Raw genomic sequence first — 18,473 nt, forward strand, 5'->3', positions numbered from 1 at the left:
GCCTTGCCCCCGTGGGTCACGCAGCAAGCGAGCCCTTTGATCCTCGGCCCGACAGACGAGAGCACTCCGAGGCACTGCTGCTGCCGGGGCTCAGATCTGAGCTTCATGCGTTGGAGGCAGGGCCCACGGTGGCTGAGAGCTCTGCTGGCTGCAGGCAGCGAAGGAGTAGCTGTTTGCTTCAGATCTGACCAGGTCCCAGGCCCGAATGCAGGAAGGTTGCTCTATAAATGGCCTGGAGGTGTGAACCGCCTGCTTTATCGCTCTGTTCTCTCACCTCGGGGAAAAGTGAAATGCAGCGTTGCATTTCAGCTGCAATGGGCCCCGCACCCCGAGGGGCCTGCTGGCTTTGATGAGGTTTGTTGAATGCTCAGCTCCTGGGATTTGCAGCCCCAATTTGCAGTTAATAAACGTGTTTGGGCTCAAGCAGCATGCGAGCACAGTAAGAGCTCAGTCCCGGGGCCCTCAGGCAGCAGGGTGCAGCTTTCTGGCTGCTTTCTCCTGCAGTGCAGGCACAGCCACATGCAAGCTCGGCAGATGCAGTGGTATTTACCTCGGACAGGTTGGTTTTCTTCTCCTCCCCCGATGCCTCCATCCGCTCTCTCGTGGAGGCCTCTAGAGCTGTGTTGGTGCAGGTGCCCTCCGTACCCAGCACATCCCTGGAAGTCTTGTTGCTGTTACGAGGGCTGCATGAGGAGACAAAGCGCTGCCTGACCACCTGCCAGGAATATCTCAGTGCTTAACACCTCCTTTTGTGGGCAGGCAGAGTTGCATGAAGCCAAAGGGCCTTCTGCTTCTCCCCCTTGCAGCCCTTTGCACCTTCCAGCAAGGGGAGCTGAGGACCTGCTCCCTTCTCCTCCATCGCAGCATCCCCCAGGCTCTGTGCTCCTTCCTCAGCCTCCCCCAAGCATGGCCAAGGAAAACCTTGACTTTCCTTGCTCTGCGGGGAGCCCCAAATCTCTTCTTAGAGGGAAGGATCCTTCCCTCTAAGCTGTGTCTGTCCATACCCGTAGGCTCCAGTTTTGTGTTTTTCTCCCCAGGTTTGTATGGAAGAGGGGAGGGAATGCAGTGGCACACTGTTTCTGGCTCTCTGCGTGGTATCAAATCCATCTAAGTTGCCCCTGTGGTGCCAAGAAAGGAGGCAGGTGCTGATAAATTCCTATCTCACTTTTTATTTATGTTGGCTTCACTCTGGGGAAGGAGTTCCGTCCTTCTTCCTGCAAGCACATGGTAGGAAATGTTTCTACAATCATGGTAGAAAAATCTGCTCATTCTGACTGCTCTTTTCCTTGTGTGGCTCTGTTGCATGTTTTGGGTCCCTCCTGGCAGCGTGAAGCCCGCAGATCTCAGCTTTCCCTCATTTCTCTGGTAGGTGAGGGCTCTCTGGTGGTGTTCTGGACCACACAGACACCGTGGCATGGGGAGCGTGCCCGGGAAGATGACGCTGTTGCTGCACAGGCAGCTGGAGCATTGTTAGATTTCAATGCAATTCTGAATGGCCTCGGATCTGCCTCTCGTGTTTCCCATTCCCATATTCACTCGGCATCAGAGGCTTGCAAAGTGTGCTTGCAAAGCGTGCTGCCCGGCCTTTGGCCACACTCAGAGACCTGCACCCAGTGGAAAATGTCAGCCTTAAAGGCTGTGAAATATTCTGAATTGTCCCAGTATTGCACTCCACATCTTAGGTATCTGCTACCCCCTCCTTGCACAGACAGTGCAGCAATTTCTTTATTTCTTTCTTTATTTTTAAGGGGGAGCATTCAAGCCTGGTGTCTCCGTTTAGCTCTGCTTGGCCATAGTGTAAAATACGGTGGTTGGTGTAGAGTCCCAGCTGGCAAAGTCCTTGCTAAATCTTTTGCAGATCGGGAAGCTGTCGAGCAGAGCAGCTAAATGCCTCACTCAAAGTTCACACAGCAGTTCAGTGACAGCTGGAAGAATCAGCCCCCGGATCCCCAGCTCCCCTTCGCCTGGCCAGCGGCAGGTATGAGATGTCAGGCAGGAGCAGTGATTTCCCTGGGGCCCCGTGCCTGGCGGACGCTGCCCATCATTTTCTCTGCAGCACGACACAGCCACGTTGCCACCACACACGTCGAGCTCCGTGGCAGCTCGAAAAGAACGCCACTCCTTCAGAGGAAATCTCCTGAGTGCGATGACCAAAGCTGGGGAGAAAAAAACATGGGGGCTTTGCACATGTTGCTGCTCCTTCCCTACCTCCATGCTTAAATTAAAAACAAAAACAACCCTCCCCCCTAAAAAATCCACCCAATTGAAAGCATTTGTCTCCCATCGAAGCAGTCAAACATCGCAGAATGCAGAGGCACGAGGGTAGGCTTGCTCCTGTGAGCCTTTGCTGGCCAAGTTATGTGGCAGTGGGTGCTGGGGAGGCCACATGTGCAAGGAGAAATGGGTCGAAAGGGGACAGAGCTGCTGCTATATAAGGCTTTTTTTCCCACTCCTTGCCAACATAATCAAAATAACTCACTTACACCTAATAAAATAAAATGCAGAATCCAAAAGCCTTCCTTCCCTCCAGCGGTTTGTCTGGATCCCATTCCTTGAAGCTGAGCTGAGAAAGCCACAGCGGGTTTTTATTAGTATTATTTTCTGTTAATTTTTCTAGAATGAAAAATACTAAGCGAGGCAGAAGGTGCAGCATATTTCTGGCACAGATGGAAGGCAAGTGCTCCTAAAGCTGATGGCATGATGGGGACCAAACTTCACGGTAAGTTAATGTCTGTTGTGTTTTTTTTCCACCTTTTTTTTTCTCTCTCCCTCTCGGTTTAATTTAGTCCTTGCTTACCCACAGATAGGTGGGGTTTATCACCTCCTTGTCTGCTCGAAGCATATGTGTGTGTGCTTTTTCAATTAGATCTGATATGCCCTTCCCTTCTGTCCGTTTCCATTTAGGATTGCTTTCCATCACAGCTGCAGTTCTCCAAACTACCGGAGAATGAGTGTGGGAAGTACCAGCAGCCCTTTACAACGTGCCGGGAATGACCAGAGATGACAGTTGCAAAGGTGAAAGAGAAAGGTACTAAAACATAAAAGCAAGAAATTCCATACGGGTAGTGGCAATCTGACAAATTAATTAACTCTTCTGCATATGTAAATCATAACGGTGAAGGGGACTGCTCCTGTGGTGAACTCAAATGCAAAACTAACGGCCTAGTGGGTTGGAGATACAAAGCTGGGTGACCTTGGAGGCTCTGAGTAAAGCTGATTGTGAAACGATCAACTGAAAGTGCAAGTCTGTCAAAAAATTTCTGAAAGATTTTTTAGAAACATGTTGATTTTGGTAAAAAAAATTTCAGGGGAAAGGCACCAAAAGAAATAGCCATAGACTTCACCATCTCAGACCTCTCCGTTGACCCGGATGCGTCATCTTGAGTCAGGGCGTTGCAGGGGCAGATGCAACGCAGCTGTGACCACATCTGGGAGCCAGGGAGCACCCCCACCCACCCTCGTTGGGCACGTTGACCCCTCCAGCCTGACTCACGGGGTGGGCGAGGGACAGCATCACCGGGCTGCAGCTGGGACTTGAGCGTGGCCACCCTGCTCCACGAGCCCCCCAGGCAAGAGGCAGTGCCCCAAGGCCAATTGCCAGAGCCTGCACATTGCCAGCGTGGTGGAACATCTGGGCTGAAGGAGGCACCAAACCTCCTTCAGCTCTTCCAGTAATCTTCATCGTCGTTCCCACAGTGGGAGAAAGCGAGGCCCAGAAGCATGAACGTGACTCAGCGCGTCGATGGTGGTGACCAAGCCCGTAGACGCTCATCTCAGTGCTTGTTCTTTAGCTACAAGACTGCCTAGTGTAGAAGAGGGATTTATATTCATGTTCAATGTTTTCCTTTTGCTGTCATGCATATTTAATATGCATCTAATAAATGACTGACTTCCACAGCTTGTGCCGCTGCAGCTATGAAAATATACAATAACCCGGTGCCTCTTATCTTTGTTTCAGTTTCAGTTAATGACCAGGATGAAGCCCGTCCTTCAAACACAGGTAAGTGGTCTCTGCTGAAGTCACTGGGATCTCGGCACATGTTCATGAAGGTGGAGGTTGCCCATCTTTATTACTTGCTAAATTATGTCTTAGAATCTACTGCGTTATTTCTGCTTGCATCAGGACTTAGAGGTTGCTGCATATTTAAAAATAAAAAATAAAAACAACTTAAATCTACCAGACAATGGTGACTAGTCACGAATAAAAAAGAAAAAAAAAATGCTTTACAGTGATATGAAGGTAAAGAAATGAGTTCCATATGGCTGCGTGTGTTTAAGAGCACAGATTTAGTAGGGAGGCAATGGGGGCTGGGACCCTTTAATTTCTGCTACGCTCTGCGTCACAGTGATGAGGGAAAGTTATTGCTGGCACCAATGCGTTGCACCTAGCCCTGCTATGAGATATCCACTCTCCAGTGTCCTGCCTGTCCCATCACATACCTGCTCTGCATTTCTCAGCCTGAGTAAATCATTTTTCACTCAGCTACCAAAGATTTTTATGCTTGTGGTTTCCCAGAGTCAAATCCTTGGTGTTGGTCAGAAGATGTCACATATGTGCATGTCATTTACCTTGTAAACCACAGCTTTTTAAAGAAGCAGATGCAAAGTATGTAGGAGAACTAAGAGCGCTGACCCAATCACAACAGCAATCTCTTTTTAGATCGTTACAGTATGTAACATCTCTGAGTGAAATGGAGTTAATCATCCAAACCTGTAATTTTCAAGTAATCTCCAATTCTGGATTGTTGTTATGTCATTACCAGCAGTAGCCAGCATTTGAAAAGGAGGCAGCAGAGAGTTTCTGTTAAAATGAAATCAAAAATATTTTTTATCAGTGGCATGTTTAAAAGCTGAAGCATCTGAATGCTTTTTTGCAATCTGTATCAGAGAGTCATACCTGGTGAATCTCTGCCTAAATCAGTGGCAGCAGAGGGAGTGTGTAACAAAGAAGAGAAAAAATCGCCTCGTGTAAGATTATGGAAATGCCATGCAAGAGGCATAACACGGTAATTTGCAGGTTGGGATGAAAAAACCATTAATGCTCAATTTCTGCATATTGAGTTATTATGTGCAAGTTATTAACAGTGTAATTGTTCAGCTCAGATGCTGGTGGCAAGAGATTTCAGATGATAAATATGTCTCCAGCATAACTCAATTCTTTTCACTAGAGTTTGACTAAAGGACAAATTAGGTCCCTGATGTCCGGGAATGAATTTGGTGGAAGCAGCCTGTATCAAAGGGCCTGGGGATTTGAGATTGTAGGGTACAAGATGAACATAAATATTTCATGGTGGAGAATAGTCTTGACCCCTCACAGAAAACCTTCTGGTACAGGATTCAAATATGCAGCATCGCTGATTCTTTTTGCATGCACCATCCTCATGTAACATTGAAACTACCTGCTCTGTTTTCAGTTTTGGAAATAAGGAGTAATTGTCACTTCAAATTTGACCTGCTGGAGCAGACACAGTTCCATTAAGACACAATTCTTCAACCATTATCAATGCTCAGTACAAAAACCGTCCCCTTCCTCATTATTTCACAGCTAGATTGTTAAACATCTTAAGCCATTTTGGAGGAATAATAAAAACAAAAAGATATCAAGAAATCAACTTTATCTCCCGAAAAAACAGGGAGGAATGAATTTCCCTAGTGCCTTCCACCATCATCTCACTCTTATCATGAAGGAGGGACTGTGCTGGCTTGCTGAAAAGAAAAATGGGAGGGAGGAGAATGCAGCCACTGGGGAGGCTGGAGCTCCCTAAATGTAATTTCCATATCTCATTATTTGCAGGCTGTGTCCCGATCGGGCCGAGTACCCTTTGGAGAAGTTTTGCTCCAGATGCATCAGCTCAGGGCGGCTGCTGCTACCGAGGAGTCCCGAGATGCTCCGGCCTTCTCCATGTACTACAGGGGACTCACGGTGCATTCCGGGAGCCAAACGCGTGACTCAGATCTCTGTTTCTCCAGCGGCTCGAACTGCACGCTGCTGGGAGCTCTGCACAACCAAAACTGTGCCGGACCCAGCAAAACCTCTCCTGGTCAGTGGCGGAGGAAGCACAAGCACACGTAGCTCTGCACGGCTACCCCACAGGTACGGCTCTCCAGCGCCTGGCCCATCACCCTGGTGGCTTTCTGGGCTGCTCTGGGTACACCTGAGGAGCGTTGCTGTCTGCTCAGGGTTGCCACCAGGGCAACCAGGTAACAGGGACACTGCCAAAATGCTCTCGATCCCCTTAGGAAAAAAAACAAAAAACAAGCTGACTTCCCCAGCTCAGCCTCCTCTGCCTCCTGTTTGAACCCCCCAAGCTCCAGCCCTGCACGAGGGACAGCAGAGCCACCGGAAGGTCTCCCAGCCCCCCGGGGGGGTTGTGGCGGAGCCTCCCCACCACCCTTGGGGCTCTGGCCGCCGCCAGCCACCCGCCACCCAGCCGCTTCCAGGAAGCCAGCCCCGTCGCGCCGTCTGGGGCCGCCGGCGGCTCCGCGGCCGTGCCCTTGGCTGCCGGCCACGGTGGGAGGCCCCCACGGTTCTCCCGGCTTTGGGCGGCCGCCCGCGGGGGTCCCCAACGCCTCCCCTGCACACCCAGCAGCCGGGGGGAGAGCGAAGAGAGGGGCTGGGGTGAAAGCTTGAATTCCACCCCCGCCAGCCCCAGCTTTGAGCCCAGCAGGAGGAAAGAGGGGAGGCAGAGGGCTTGCTCTGCTCCGGCAGCGCTTCTCTAATGCGGTTACATGGGCTTGAAATGAGTGTTTACCGCTGGAAAACGCTGCTGCTGGTACCTCTGCTCCTCCAGAGCGCCAGATCTGTGTGTTTGAAATGGCCAGGCCACTGGAGGAGCAAAGACTCAAAAAAAAAAATCAAATTTCTAAGAGCAAATCCTTTTATTGAGCATGTGTGTGGCTTTCTGTGCTGCTGGGAACCTACAGTTCCCATATAAAACTCGGCTCCTAATTCTTCCCTGCCTTTTCCCTTCCCCAGGCTCTGTCCATTGTTCTTGCTTGGCTCCATCGCTGAGTCCGTGGCAAACTTTTGTCCATATGTCTCCCCAGGAGCCATCCGAGGTGTAGGTCAGGCTGTTATTATCCCTGCTTGGGAGAAAGGAAACTGAAACACGCCTCAGGTCACCCGAGGAAATCTGTGCTGGATTAGCACCTGAATCATTTGTTCTGGTCACAGAAATGCTAATTTCATTAGCATTTCAACATCTGAGCAGAGCCCTGAGTGATATGGCCGCGAAGATGCAGGTATTTCCAGCCCCAGTCCTACCCCACTAAGCTCAGCGGTGAATTTCTTTGGCAGTGGATTGAAATCTAACCAAATATTTTCTTTGGGCTCAGTTCTCCTTTCATTGGCATTGTTTTATGCAGAACTGATGTAAGCAAAAGAAGAAATAATTATTTTTTTGTGTAATTCTTGTAGAGCATATATTTTTTGCTGTGGAATTATTCAGCAAAGATGGTGATTGCTGGTAACAGACTGAGATATCTCAAATGAATGTCATAAACTTTTTTTTTTTGGTGCAATCCTTTATTTCTGCATTCTTTACAGCAGGACTGGGAGATAATGGGGTTGGAATGTCCTTCTTGAATGTTCATTTTATTTTTTTTGTCAAGGAGGATAAAACTCCAGCTAATCCTGCCATAAATTTAGGTATTCCTAATGCTTTGGTATTCCCAATTTTCTTCAGGCATTAGGTATGCAATCAGTCCTGTGCCAAAAAGGAAAATAAAAGAAAAATTTGGGATTGCAAGCAGCTTTTTTAAAAAAAATAAAATAATAATAATAAGAAGAAGAATAAAAAAGAACAAGCTGCCCAGTATTGCTCAAGTTCAGATGGTTTTAATAACTTTCCAGTGTAACCTGTCTGGTTCTGCAGTCCCTCCACAGGAAAATTGAGATTTGGGAGCGTGCAGAATCTGTCTTGTGGCAATTCACATGGCTCAGTACTCTTAGGACAGCAGTACGGTGGTGCTGTGCCCTCTTACAGTAGTGTCCCATTCAAGGTTTACATCTCTGCTCCTCACAAACCCAGGAGAACCGAGCAACACCCCCTGCTAACGGATGGGGTAAGAAAGGGGGCTAACGGTGATATCTGGAGTGTGACACGAGGCTGAGTGTGTTCGGGTCCGAACAGAAAGGAGGAACAGGACCAGAGGGGCCCTGATCCTGATCCTGTGCCTGATGCCTGTGCAGCCCCACAGGCAGGGAAAACACATAGGAGGTGTCTCCGCTGCTATTTCCGAGCAGAAGCTGCATTCCTATCAACCAGCACAGTGGCATTTCCCCATGGTCTGCTCCACGGCTGCCCCGCCACCCTCCTGATGCCTTATCGATGACTGGTGCCATACGATCCCTTGCAAATAACAGTTCTGCCTCCTTCCCCCTTCTTCCTAGCTTCTGTTGACTTTCTTTCTTTTGCTGCATAGCCCATGGCTTATATTACAGATATATTTAAAGTGGGTTCTTTTTAAACTCTTCCAAGTTGTGTTTATTTCTTTAGGAGATAGCAGTTTAATGTATGTACATGTGAAGAGGGGCTGTGCTCCTCCACCAGTATTTTTTTATTTTGGTGGGGTTCTCTGTTACCCTTTCTGTAGCTTGAAAGGGCTTTGATGGGAGGGGGGTATTTTTGCTTTAATTATCGTTAAAGAAAGAAGATAGAAGGAAACCAACCTCAGCCTATGAAACTTTTCCCAGCACAACTTGTCAATTCTGATGGCTAAATGGCCACGCCACTTAATGAGGGGCTGAGAATTGTCCAAGTGAGCAGTTATTTTCAGGACATCTACCCTTCCTCAGGTAGCTGGGAGCCAGCGCAGAGTAAGAAGAGCATCCACGGGGCTTCCCTCAAAGCCTGTTTGCAGGCAGCCTGGGGGAGCACCTCTGTGTACTGCAGGCACAAGACCTTGGGCTGGCCGTCCCACCAAGGGGTGCTTTCTCTGTGAGCCATGCAGCTGGTGATGTGGCGTGCTGTGCTGGCTGCCGGGGGGCTTTACGAGCAGCCCAGCTGCTGTGAGGAGGCCACAGCCACGCAGCTCCCAACTTGGGTTTGTATAAGCACCAAAACAGACAATGGGGAAAAAATTGGAAAAAAGCAAGCTGGCTGTTTTCGATTAGGAGCAGCCCTACTTCAGTCTGCGCCACAGGCACTCGTGTTTGCTTAGCAGTACAAAGGATTATTCATGTGAAAGTGGATTCCTGGACCAGGATAAGATAGCAGGACCTTTTACTTGCTCCCATGGGTCCATTTCTGGTGGGCTCCACCAGCATCTCGCTGGCATTTTGTGGGAGGTGAAGCCTGTGGAAACGCACAGGGGTCAGTGAAATGGTCCCTTTGTCACTAGGCAGTCCTGGATTGGGCCCGCTGTGTGGGTTTCCCTGTTGTCTCCAGCCTGTGGGGGGTTGCTCCATTTGTACTTGGGTGTTCCTAAACTAAGGTTTTGGGGCTGTCTGTAAATGCATCAAACAAAATGACCGGCCTGACTGGCCTCAGGGCTGTGGTTTTATGCCCTGATCGTATGGTTGACCCCTGCTTTTCACACCTAGCAGCAAAGCATCTCTTCTTGGCTTAGCAAATGGTCCTTATCTGGTGTAAAAAACGTTATCAGCAGGTTGTATCGCGGGCCTGTGAAGTCAGGGGTTCTTGACTGTGCTCCCAGCTTCTCCACCAGCTCCCCATGGGCCTCAGTTTGTGCACCTGCAGAGTGAGGATATCCATCCCCACCTGCCTTGCAGGAAGGAATATCTGATTGAGAGGTGCCTGCGCTACGAGATGCTCGGATGAAGGATGTAGCTGGGAACAGTTCTCACTGCTCTTATTAGGCCCTGCTAACAGAAGGGAGAAGCAGTTCTGTGCTGCCTTGCTTTAAATAGGGCACAGTGTGAGGCACAGATACAAATGAAAACCGTTCAGCTTGTTTCTTTTCTCTTCTCCCCCTGCAGAGAACCTGGCCCTGATTCTGCTGTCATGCTGGTGCAGAAGAGCAATTCAACTGGTGTCAGAGGATTTCCATTGACATAAATCTAGTGTAAGCAGGAGGATCGTGGGGCTCTATATTGGACATTTTCCACTTTCCAGGGTGAACGTGTGGTCTTTCCCTCAAGCAGACCAACCTCAGTAGGCATATTTATTCCTCTTTGTCCTTGCCCTTAATTTTTCTTCAATTTGCTTGCGTTACTTAACTCCATAAAATGCATCTTCCATAAATACAAGTGGAGGTGGGCATTAAAACAAGACATAGCTAAATGTTTTAGAGAGACTTCTCCACTTGCCCCTGACACTCCCTTCCAAAGTGGCAAGCATGTATGGGTTTTGCTATCCTTAGGCAGCTTTGCTGGCATTTCTCATGATTATTGATAATGATTATTGATAATATTTTATTGAAGAATTTTATGCCTTGGCATTTTGAAGTGCTGCAAACTTCCTGCAGAACAACCAGGCCCCTATACTGAGGAACTTTTGAGGTAGCAAAAGGTGTGTGTGATAAAGACTGCTTGTATATTGAATCAGATTGAGATGTAAGTAGGTAAGGTCATGCTTGCTGTTCTGCTTTCATGCAACTCTCCGGAAACTCCCCTGGTAATAAATAATAATGATTACCTGATTATCTGTAAGGCATAATAACAGCTTTCATCCAAGATCTGAAAAACTCTTTGAAAGGTGGATTTTGCAAATGCAGAACTGCAGTGCAGGGGATGAACAGCTTGATTTTTATCAGCCAGCATTGAACTTGCCACAGGGGTACGCACGGGAGCACGTAGCAAAAAGGGATTGAATTGGTGCTTCTTGCAGCTCTGTCCAGTGCCTCGTTTTTGTGGCTGGTTGTGCCACACTGTTCACACAGTCTCTTCACACTTCCCACAGTGTGCTTTCTTTTTTTTGCCTTTTTTTAATGTGACCCAGAGCCCTGGCTATGGTCTTTCAGGCATATCTTTGAGACAGGTACTCCTAGAAACTTAGATCCAGCTGTAGAGATTCACAGAATCCTCTAGGCTGGAAGAGACCTCCAAGATCACCTAGTCCAGCCTCTGAGCTTGGTTGCTTCTGAGCAAGAGGGTTGTGTTCCCAGCTCCTAGAGAGCAGCCTTGCAAGGTTTTAGGTCTGAACACCTGAAAACTGCAGGATTGGAAGGGTTCTGAGCATGCTGGAAATCCAATGCTCACGCCAAGGCATGATGCATGCAGGCAGGCAATGACATCTAGAGTATCTTGAAACATTTGGGAGATTACAAGAAAATCTTTACTGCTGGCCCTGTTCTAACCCATTCTGGTTTTTAGAAAGATGTGGAAACAACTTATCTAATATAAATGTATTTGTTTTAGGTTTTGCCTCCCCCTCACAATTTCTGCCAAAAGCTCTGGATTGCTGTGGTCAATGGCATCTCTGAAGGACACACGGGCTGACAGACAGTAAGTTTGCCACAGCAAATATTGCAGTCTTTTCCAACAAAGGCAAAACAAATCACATGTTGTCAGTGGTATTGCAGGTCAAGCATGAAGTTGTGCCATCTCCCACAGTCTGAGCAGAAAAAGAAATCTAAGCAGTGAAGGGAGACAGAAAAGTTGGCTGACTGTTTAATTTACTTATCTTTTTATGTCTTTTTCTGTACTTTTTGATTTCTTAACACACGGAGTTCCCCAATTTTCTATTATTATAATGAGGAGTTTCATTCATTGCCCAGCACCAAAGCTATCCTCATGGCGGTACAGATCAAACACTGTTTTTTCCTGCCCTTCTTATCAGTTTATCACAGATAGCTCAGCTCAATGTAGGTTTGAAACCTTTACCTTGTGCCCAATGACTTCACCCTGTCTGGGAGAAGGGAAGGAGCAGGGAGCACCCTAATCTGTCTTCCTTTTGGCCTAAAAGGTGGCAGAGGAGGGGCAGTGTAAAGGGGAAAGCTGGTATCAGCCCAGAACCTTTTTTCCTTGCTTCATCTCTGCCTTCCAGTATCTCCTCTCCCTTCCCTTCTGCTCTCTGCCCTGTGCTGCAGCATTGCTGGTGACCTTGCTGTCTTCTCCCCTGCCACTCCTCTCCATCACTAAAGGTGCTTGAGAGATTGGGGGCCCCATACAACTGCGGGAGAAGCCTGTGGAGTCATTCCTCCTCCTTCCAGCTGTGAATATGGCCCAAGGGGCTTCTAATCACTTTCTTTCATTCTGCACACAATGAGTAGTGTAGCAAAAGCTCTCAACTGGGGAAAGAAAGGGAGAGAATTGCCAGAGGAAGAAAAGGATGGGAGGAGAGAGAGACGTTTCTCTCTTTATCCATAAAGCTGGAGACTTCCCTGCTCAGGAAATGAAGGTCCTCTGACCCCTGGAGTCTTTTTCCTCCAGTTCAGACAATGTGTAGATGTTCTGCCAGGCCTTGCTGCACCCGTTTGATACCTATAAAGCTTTTACATTCAGTTCTATCGAGTTGGCTCTATCCCAAAGACATTAAATTCACATAAGAAATAAAAGCATTTTGCAGCACTGGAGCTATTCGTACCTTGGGAAGTCCTCGAGCTTCATGGGTGGGAGTCAGAGAGAGGACCTTCCCAGCAAGGTGTCCTTCAGTATTTCAGGACACCATTTTCTATAGGAAAGCCATTTGTCACCAAAATATCTGGGGCAGGAAAAGAGATAATGATGGTACAGGGAGGGTTGGCTTTGCTCTATCAGTGAAGAGCTGAGGACAGAAGAATATCCAGTGTGTGCATCTGGCAACAACGGGGTAAGAAAAAGGCAAATATTTTGCTGGCCTTATCTGGTGGAATTACCAGGACTAGCCATGGAGAAGGGTGGGAAGCAACAGGAGAATGAATAATGTGTACCTGGAAGCCCACCTCTCCATTTTACAAGGGAGCAGCCCCTCCTAGAAGGGCTGTGCAAGTGTTCCCAACTTCTTGAGCTATGCGGAGAGCCTTCATTTGACACCTTTCTGGGGGTGAAATCTCACAGTTGTGTTTCTAGCACCTGTCAGAGCCCGTAAGAGCTGTATGTCTTAGATGGAAAGTTTTCAAAGTGCAACAGGCCCAGAAACGCCTCCCTCCATGCATGCATAAGACACTGTGATTAAAAATGCACCCGCAGAGAGGAAAATAAAAACAACAGCCCAGAAACTCCTTGAAGAAAGATATTTATGTCCTAAGTTGTAAAACTAGCCAAGCTCCCCAAAGAAACAGCAGTAACAGAATTTAGCTGTTGGAACCCAGAGACGCATTGTTCTGATTTAATAATTAATGTGGAGTTAATTGAGGCTTTTACTGAACTGAAACAGGATAAAAGAAACCTGCCAGTCTGGACGCCATGCTTCTCTGAGAACAAGTTCATTCTGTTCCCCTGTGACCCCCTCCCCAGTCCCTGTGCCACACGCCACCCCCCTTTCCTTTCCCCCAAAGGGATGTGGAGCGTGACCACTTCTGTTCAGCACACAAAACGAGGCAGGGAAGCAGGGAAGGTGGCCACCGAGGCGGCTGGGTGTGGGGAAGGGGGAGCTGAGAGCAAGCCCGGTCTGGGGGTGAACGGAGCTTTCCTCCTTCCCTCTCCTGGGCCATTGTTTGACAGCAATTTTCCACATATGCACTGACTTGGGAATTACTGAGCCATGCAGCAGTCACAAAGGATGGCAGCAAAGACAGAGAGAGAGAGACAGGGAGAAGCTGGCTCCGTGTTATCTTCAAGAAAGTAAATAATGACACGGGTTTATGGCTTAAAATGTAGTGCTTTAGAAATTAAGGGTTGCACAGAATGGATCCTGGGCAAAGTGGCTTTTAACCCCTCGGAGCCTGTGCAATGGGAATAAATACTTCTCAGGCTTGCTGGGAAAAATGGCCAAATTTTGGTTGCGGGGCTGTTGGTTACTAGAGAATGGAAGGATGGGAGAGCCCGTCAGAGTAGGGCATGGCTGCAGCACCAGATCTAGGTCCTCTGGAAGAGAGTTTGGAGTGGCCTTCATCTTGCAGAAGAAATCATTATACCAATTTCAAGGCCCTTTGGATGAGAGTTTATCAGAATTTATCAATAATCATGAAGGAAAAGCTGTTGGTTTTTTTTTTAGATTTTTTTTTTTAATTTTCTTTTTTTGATCACAACAGTATTGGGGGAACAGAAGGTACTAAGATGGATGAGTCTTGGAGCAGATCTACCCTGAATTCTGGCCCCTGCAGTCTCCTGCCTTGGGCCTATGTTTTTTTTGGAAAAATGCAACCCTTGCATCAGCCCACTGCCGTACTGTGGTGTGCTAGTGCAGAGATGAGGGAATTTTCCTTGTATGGGAAGGGTAGAAGAGTTTCTGGGAAGGAATAACTCCTCGATCTCAATTCTCCTTTCCTTCCTTTCACCCCCTCCTGTCAGGACAAGCCCTGCTACTTTCATTCATCCCATCAGCTCCTACATAGAGACTGGAGCAAGAGCAACAACTTTTCAAAGTCCATGAGATTGTGACTGTTTGCAGTTTGCAGGGGGGAAGGATCTCTGTACATCTTCCCATTTAGTAACTGCTCTTCAGCAACTACCTGCAAAGAGGACCTTTTTATTTAGGTTTTCCCTTTATTCTTCTAGGTTCACTGAACACAGGGAGAGGAAAACCCCAGCTGGGAGCACCAAAAACGAGCAAAGCAAAGCTGCTCTATATTGCTGACAGTCACTGGGATCATCAGCAGAAGCGAGGTACGCAACACTTCTTTCTCATTTGGGGTTCAGACTCTCTCTTTGGAAGCAGGAGTGCTAGGACATTGGGGTTTCTTTCCTCCAAATAAATGGGGTGACAGAAGAGATTACTAGGAAGTGCTTTTTCACCTGAACGTGAGCAAACCCCATTGGGTGAACTTTGCAGCACAGAGCACATCTCTGAGGGTGGGAGAGGGGATGCTGGGCATTAGGAGAATAAGGAGAAAGAGAGAAAGCTCTGGGGAAGGTAATCACACACTTCTCGAGTCACGGGAACATGATATATATGTGCCTGTTGTGAGGTAGTGCTTTAGGTGCATCTCTGTTTATTAAAAAGGGATTATTTTTTTTCCATCTGACTTTATTGATACACAGTGGTTCAAAGAAAATTAAGAAAAAAAAAGAATTGCAGCTGTGGAATATTATTATTTATGCACAACCCCTTAGTAGTCAGAAGTTCCTCTGGAGATCTATTGATTCTGCGTGTGGGTGAGTTTTTGAACTGCAGTTGGTGCTGCTCTAGCTTTGTTGCCACTTAAGATAATAAGCTGGTCTAATTCTGTGCACGGCATCATCCTGGCTTCCACAAGAATGGAGTTACGCCAATATTGGTAGTTTTGGAAAATCACTTCGCAAGTGTGTGCCAAATCCCCGGAGGGTTTGCCGTTCAGAAACACAGAAATTAGAAGAAAAGAATGGCTCCATTGATCTGGTTCCTAAACTGTTCATTGTATGACCTTAGGCAACTCATTTAATTTCTGAGTGCCACAGTTTATCTATCAATAAAACAGGGATAATATCTATTTATTTCTTACAATAGGTTGGGAAATCTAATAAGAAGAATGTTGGCAATAAGCTTTTGATCCTGTAAAAGTAAGAGAGGACAGCAAAGGACAGCATTATTTACAAATGCGTGTTGCATTTTTCATGTAGTTGACAATGTTATTGTGCTGTTTGGAATCAAGCTGATGCTAAATAATTATCTGAAACAGAATTCAACAGATTCTTGATCCTGGCATGTGGGAGGTTCCGATGTGTCTCTAAATTTAGAGTTTCTCTTTGATTTGCTTAGGCAGTTGAATTCATGTTGGGTATTCAGCTCCGGACAGGACACGTTGTTCGCTGGCTTGTGCAGCTTCCATGGATCACATCGAGCTGGTGTCCACCATGCCGTCAGTCTTGCCTGGTTTAGGCACGATAGGTGCAGCCCTGGGGCACAGGTAGGCTGATCCAGGTGGCTTCTGGCTGTGTCCTCTGCCTTTCTGTGGTTATTCTGTGGTTTTGGCTGAGTCAGGGTAAGAGAAGGGCACTGACTGTGCTCTGCTTTTGTATGAAATCGGTCCATAAACAAAATAAATTGCAGGCCCAGCTGGAGCTGTGAAAGCAAGCAGCACTGAAAAATGAGCCTGGGATAGGGAGATTTATTGAAATGAGCCATGCACTCACACCACCATGTATGTACCTGTGTGCGTGCTTATCTGTATCTGTACGTGTGCCTGTTAGACAGGTAGAAATCTAATGGTCATACAATAACCATATAACGGCCTGGTGAAGAAACAAACGTAAATGACAACAGAGGTATTTCTTTACCTAATGAGAAAATTGAAGAAGAAGAAGAGGAGAGGAAAAAAAGAGAGTAAAACACACACCAACGTATTCTAGGAAGGGATTATTATCAGCTGGAGGTGCAAACAGGGGGCCAGGCCCTCCCAGGACTGTGGGCTGCCATTCGCCTGTACCACTGACCTGGGTGAGGGGAGCAGAGCCCAGATGAAGTCTCCTTCTCAAGGTCCTACAGACCTTGTGAAGAGCCCAGAGGGCACGTGTGCTTCGAAGAGAACCAGGCAGAATCACACCATACAGAGGAGAAGAATTTTATTCAGGCTTCGAAACACCCAAAAGGGGATTAATAACCATAATTAAAAAAAGGAAAATAAATCTCCTGTCCATTAGACGGGAAAAATCCTTTGCCTCCCTGCAGGAGAGAGGAGACTGGGAGCTGAACAGAATGTAGGATGCAAGAGCAAACTGTAACCCAGTGAATTAGTCTTAACTATAGCGAAAACAGCGCTTGTGTAAATGAGGCCCCTAAGGGCCGATAACCAAGCAGTAAAATGTTACAGGAGGGAAGTAAGTCAGGGCTATAAACCTGGGAAGTCAGGACTGGGTAGCCAGGATCTGGAGCATAAAACAGGCGAGATTAAAGGATGACAGATGAGGGCTGGGAAGGATGCATGAATCCTTGCTGGCCTAAGGATTCTAATTCCTTTGAAGACAGCCTGGTTCCTCCGAGTGCTGCCAGGCACCAGAAAATGACGGAGATGCCCACTGAGAACTTGCAAGGAGAGTGGAAGAGTGAGCGATGGATGATAAATAAAATAAGGGAACATAATCAAATCAACATTGAGTGGATTTGATTTAGGAGGACACCAATGAATAGAGAAGGGGAAGAAGGCGGCAGGGTGGGAGTTACTGTTGGATGGGACTGTGGCTTGAGTGAGATATAGTGCAAGCCCTAAATTATCATCATCATTATTTTTTGGCTGGGCTGTGTTGTGACATCAATACCAATTTACACTCTGGGTGAATAGCACTTACTACCTTCTTGTCTTCATAAATTGTGCATTGCCCTTATTTATTTGCTTCCCTGTCCCCTTCCTCTCCTCCTGCATCGCCTCCCTCCTCCCTTACACCCTGACGGGGGTGGCGTATCCTTGCTATGTCCTTGAGGAGCTTGACATCTAACCCCAGTTCTGAGTCCCCAGCTCCACGCTCCCTCCTCCGGTGACAGGTACAGCAATGTTCCGTTTATATTCTTTGTTGTGGGCAGGATGGTGTGTGCAAAAGGAGGCGAGGCATTACCCTTGATAGACCCATTAGCAAGTGAATCCCTTTTCAGGCAGCTGCTATTTCCATGGTACCTGTGGTCCTCTTGTCCAGCTGTAAGTTGACACGTTGACTGTTCTGAGTCAAAGCCTTCTTCCTGCCATCACGTGCTACACGTTCAAAGGTCGTAATTTTTATACTTGCTTTCTGTCCAAATTCAGTGAGCCATCTCATGTTGTGAAGGCCCACAAAAGCACTGCTGTGGCATCACAAGACATCTTCAAAACTACCTTCAGGCATGTAAAAAGCAGGTCACATCATGGCAACCCCAGCGGTGCCTGGAAGCAGGTCGACTATTTTTTATCTGTCCGCAGGACGGAGCTGCTCCATCTCTCGCTTGTGTGGACTAAGTTCTAGTAAAAAAATCATTCTGCAAGCCACTTGCCTTCCCAGGGCATCCATTTGATGCCTATTGTAATGTTAAAAAGGCACAGAGTCTATTGTTTTTCTTTGAGAATAATATAGCAGCTGAGGGGAAAAAAAAACAACATCGTAACAGTGACCGCATTATCTTAGGTAACTGCGAGATCTCTCTGCTGCTCAGAAGGAACATAGCCAGAGAGACAGAACCCATTCCATTTCATTTAAGAAAATACTTTTTTTTTTTTTTTCCTGCAAATTTGTGTTGGTATTTTCATCCTGCAGAAAATGAGGCAATGAGAAAAGTAGTGTAGGAGAAGCATTAAAGGACAATAAAATCAAGTATATGCCAAATACAAGACCAGTCTTGAACTGTACATTTTATGGAACCTCTGCAGAAGGATAGGGAAGTAATCTGAATATCGGCAAAGAGCTGGAGAGTTTGATTGTGGATCCTAAGAACAATCTATCCCAGGTGAATGAACAGGTCCCAGGTACAGTTCAGTTTTCACAGACTGGTTGTGCACCCAGCCTCCTGTCACTCACCATCTCCTTTCTTATCTTGTTTGATTGATTA

The 18,473-nt window shown here is 47.2% G+C and overlaps 1 protein-coding gene across 2 annotated transcripts in view; it reads left to right on the forward strand.

The window, feature by feature from the left end:
* SAMD11 (sterile alpha motif domain containing 11) overlaps positions 1-18,473 on the forward strand; it is a 200,034-nt gene that overhangs the window by 38,455 nt on the left and 143,106 nt on the right. For both annotated transcript variants that reach the window (XM_038166518.2, XM_072026846.1), the window contains exons 2-9: positions 1,859-1,978; positions 2,618-2,719; positions 2,905-3,028; positions 3,959-4,000; positions 5,795-6,094; positions 9,941-10,026; positions 11,321-11,407; positions 14,543-14,650. The gene's annotated coding sequence lies outside the window, so the exon portion shown is untranslated. The remainder of the gene's footprint in view (positions 1-1,858; positions 1,979-2,617; positions 2,720-2,904; positions 3,029-3,958; positions 4,001-5,794; positions 6,095-9,940; positions 10,027-11,320; positions 11,408-14,542; positions 14,651-18,473) is intronic.

This window comes from Anas platyrhynchos, chromosome 22 (assembly GCF_047663525.1).
Source record: "Anas platyrhynchos isolate ZD024472 breed Pekin duck chromosome 22, IASCAAS_PekinDuck_T2T, whole genome shotgun sequence".
NCBI lineage: Eukaryota > Metazoa > Chordata > Aves > Anseriformes > Anatidae > Anas > Anas platyrhynchos.